This window comes from Copadichromis virginalis, linkage group LG20, assembly GCF_057382275.1.
Source record: "Copadichromis virginalis isolate Kocher_CV1m ecotype Utaka linkage group LG20, C_Virginalis_male_GT1.1, whole genome shotgun sequence".
NCBI lineage: Eukaryota > Metazoa > Chordata > Actinopteri > Cichliformes > Cichlidae > Copadichromis > Copadichromis virginalis.
The window spans coordinates 33,504,444-33,508,541 of NC_140637.1; positions in this window are offsets into that span (position 1 = coordinate 33,504,444).

Sequence of the window (4,098 nt, forward strand, 5' to 3'; positions counted from 1 at the left end):
CTGTGCCATGGGCTCCCCCGTGTCACCTATTGTAGCCAACCTTTACATGGAGGAAGTGGAAAGGAAGGCTCTTGGCTCTTTCAAAGGAAGAGTACCCAGCACTGGTACAGATATGTGGACGACACCTGGGTCAAAATCAAGACACAAGAAGTGGAATCCTTCACTGCGCACATTAACGCTGTGGATAAAAACATCAAGTTCACCAGGGAAGACACAAAGGACGACTGTTTGCCTTTCCTGGACTGCGCTGTGCACATTGAAGAGAACGGCAAACTCAACATCGAAGTTTACCGGAAGCCCACACACACGGACCAGTACCTCCTCTTTGACTCCCATCACCCTCTGGAACACAAACTTGGAGTAATCAGGACCCTACACCACCGGGCAGAACATGTTCCCTCTAAGCCTGAAGGGAAAAAGAAGGAACACACACATGTAAAGGAAGCACTCAAAACGTGCGGCTATCCTAAATGGGCGTTCTTAAAGTCAGCAAAGAGGCACAGAAAAGAAGATCAGACACCAGCGAGGGAGGATAAGAAGGACAGACGCAACAACATTGTCATCCCCTATGTAGCCGGTGTATCAGAGAAACTCAGGAGAGTTTTCTCCAAGCATGACATCCCAGTGTATTTCAGACCCAGCAACACACTCAGACAGAAACTGGTTCACCCGAAAGACAAAACACCAAAACACAAACTTAACAATGTGGTGTATGCTGTACAGTGCAGCGAGGAATGCTCAGACCTCTACATTGGAGAGACCAAACAGCCACTTCACAAGCACATGGCACAACACAGAAGAGCCACCTCCACAGGACAAGACTCAGCAGTCCATCTGCATCTTAAGGTCAAAGGTCACTCTTTCGAGGATGCCAATGTTCACATTTTGGACAGAGAGGACAGATGGTTTGAAAGAGGAGTGAAAGAAGCATCTATGTCCACTGTGAGCGACCATCTTTGAATAGAGGCGGGGTTTACGACACCAACTCTCTGCCATCTATAATCCAGTTCTGAGATCCCTCCCCAGACGCCTTAACGCCCACTCACATCCTGGGCCATCTGACCTCAGGAATTCGCATGATAAGGTGGGGCCAGGTTTCACAATGAACACACCCGAAACTCTGGCCGATTGGGACCCACACCCAGTTTCACACCTTGGCTCAGGCGATTAGAGGATCATCAGGGGTCCTTTTGTCCCTCTGTGGGGGGTCACTCCCACTAGGTTTATATCTGGGACTCTCCACCATTTGACCTTAGAACTGAAGAAGCTTCTCGGATGAGAGGTGAAACGTCTTCAAGCAACTTAAAGAAGTCCAGACGCTTTTCTTTGCGAGCTCCTTTGACTACGATGACCTGAATGACTGAGAACCTTCACAGACAGTTCTATAAGTGGATTTTTATTTTGTGTTTCTTCAGCCTCCACAGCACAACCAACTACACAGAGTGGGTTGCAAAGCAGCTTGTGGGTGTGAAGCATGTTCTGACATGGTAAAGCAACAAACACTGTGCATGCTTTATGAAATTTCCCATCTGGATGCACAGAGGTGAAATGGGATCAGGAAGTATTAACTTTCACAGCTTAAAGTCCACCTGACAGCGACACAGTCACAGTTTCACTCCAGGATTCTCCAAACCTGCATCCGATTGTTCAGACTCCTTCTTACCTCTGTGTGTGTGTGTGTGTGTGTGCGTGCGTGTGTGTGTGTGTGTGTGTGTGTGTGTGTGTGTGTGCATAAGTTCATGACCCCATCACTAAACAGTTTCACTATGAGTTTTTTGTGTCATTCACTAGTTTCGGTTCTTATTCTTTGTCCCTGTGTCAGAGTTAAAGAGAGTTTGACCTCAGTCATCCTGCAGTGACACTCTGTAACCCTGCTGCTGAAGCAGAAGTAGTGTTCATTCAGTCAGTGTCCACAATCCAATGAAAACCATAGATCAAGCGATTTCTCCGTTTGCACATATGAATGTACCTGCTTGTATTAGTAGAAACGGTGGTGACAAAAAATTAAACTTGTGTAACTACAAGCCTACTCTGGCCTGTCCACGTTGGAAAAGAAATGCCTTAAACAGGTATAATGCTGTGTAATTCAGTGACATCGTTGCCCTCATGCAAAATATTTTCCTTGCAGGAAGTGGATGGAAGTCAAATCAAAACACGTCATGCATGTTTGACTGATTACTGTTCAACATCTTGAACACAAAATTTGCATCACAGGGGCGTCAAAAGTATGTAAAACTGTGTCCTCAGATTCCCAGAACACGGGATGAAAGCAACTTTAACACTTTGGAAAAACTGAAGAAATGTGCATAAACACTAAATAGATATCCTTAGAATACATTTATTCTGAGTGTATTTTGACTTTATTTTGTTTAGGTTGAAGTTTTTCTTTTATTGTGTTTTTCTTTTTTGCTAGTTTATATTCTTAGATGTCTCGTCACCTTTTGCAAATAACTGAGATGCTCAAAACTACAAAAGTCAACTGGAACAACTGCATTAGGCCAGATCTTAGGGATATTGACACTGATGCTAAAATCCTCAAAGATCTTTTTGAGGAAGTAAATCTCCCTGAAGTCTCACTACAAGCTAAAAGGCCAGAAGAGACAGCTGCTGCAAGTCGTGCAATACTAGGAATGGAGGAATGCAAAGCTAACACATTTGTTTGATAAGCTTAAAGAGTTTCCTTCCTGTTTTATGACAAAAATGAAAACTGGTATCAAAGGTCATCTATTGTGAAATAGAATAGAAAAGACTACTGTGAATGAGCCGCTCTTAGGAGCTCAGTGAATTCCATCATAGGATGCCACCAGTCGGGAAATTTCCTCGCTACTAAATTTTCAACAGTCAGTTGTTGGTGGTATTATAACACAGTGGTGGTGCCAAACTTCAGAGCCTTCAGATTAGTGAGAACAATGTGTAGAGAGCTTCATGAAATTGGTTTCCATGGTGGAGCAGCTGCAACCAAGCTTTACTTCACCAAACCCAGTTTAAAGCGTCTGATGCAAAGATGTAAAGCATGCCACCACTGCCCAGGGTTAAAGTCTTCTCTGGGTCAAGGGGCTGGCTTTACATTTCTGCAAAGAGTCCCTAAAACAAAGTTCCACAGAAACTTCCAGTGCTACTTATTGATGGAAATCCTTATTTCCAGGAAGCAACAAAGAAGCTGCAAAATACTGCAAAAAATATGTAATGTTTTATAACAGCTGAAGAAGGCAAAGTAATAGTTTACATCAGAACACACACCAACACACACCATGATCAACCTGAGTGAACACAGTCAGATGAGACTTTTGCCTCTTTTCTGGGTTTGTACTTCCTCCATCAAACTGCATCAATGCAAGGATGTTTCTATTGCCTGAACTGCTTTCTCAGAAGTTAGAAGACAAGAGAAAAGAACAAGAATCGTGGATGATCAAACTGTCTTTGTGTTCCCCTGCTTTGGTTTTTGACCTTCTTCCTCTGTCTGTTGTGAATGAAGCTCAAAGTTAGTCGTCTAAGGAGCTTGGAAAGAAAAGCGTCTGGACTTCTTTAAGTTGCTTGAAGACGTTTCACCTCTCATCCGAGGAGCTTCTTCAGTTCTAGGGTCCAATGGTGGAGAGACCCAGATTTAAGCCCGTGGGAGTGGGAGGGACACTGGACCCCCTAATGCTCCTCCTTAGACTACGATGACCTGGATGACTGAGAACCTTCACAGACATGGTAAGTTTTGCCTTTATTTTTTGTGTCATCCTTTTTAAACCACAGCCAATGCAAATGAATAACAAGCTACACAAAAACACTGGATCACTTCTTTATTATCTCCTCAAACAGTTGTATAAGCATCAACATTCTCACACATAATCTTTATTTAAAAGTTGAGTAAAGCATAAAACAGAAATGCAGCTGATTCAGTCTGATTCAAAGAGCATCTAATGTTTGCACAGACAGGCCGTTTCCATTGCTTAATCACTTCTGCTCACTTTGTTGCAACAATCAGTCACGACTTTAAAATAAAGACTTTGGTTGAAAAGATACAAAAAGTTGAATATTCGAAATCAATAACTCAAGCAAAAAGAAAACAGCAAAAGAAAAAAAAATACATTAAACGATGACCTACCACCA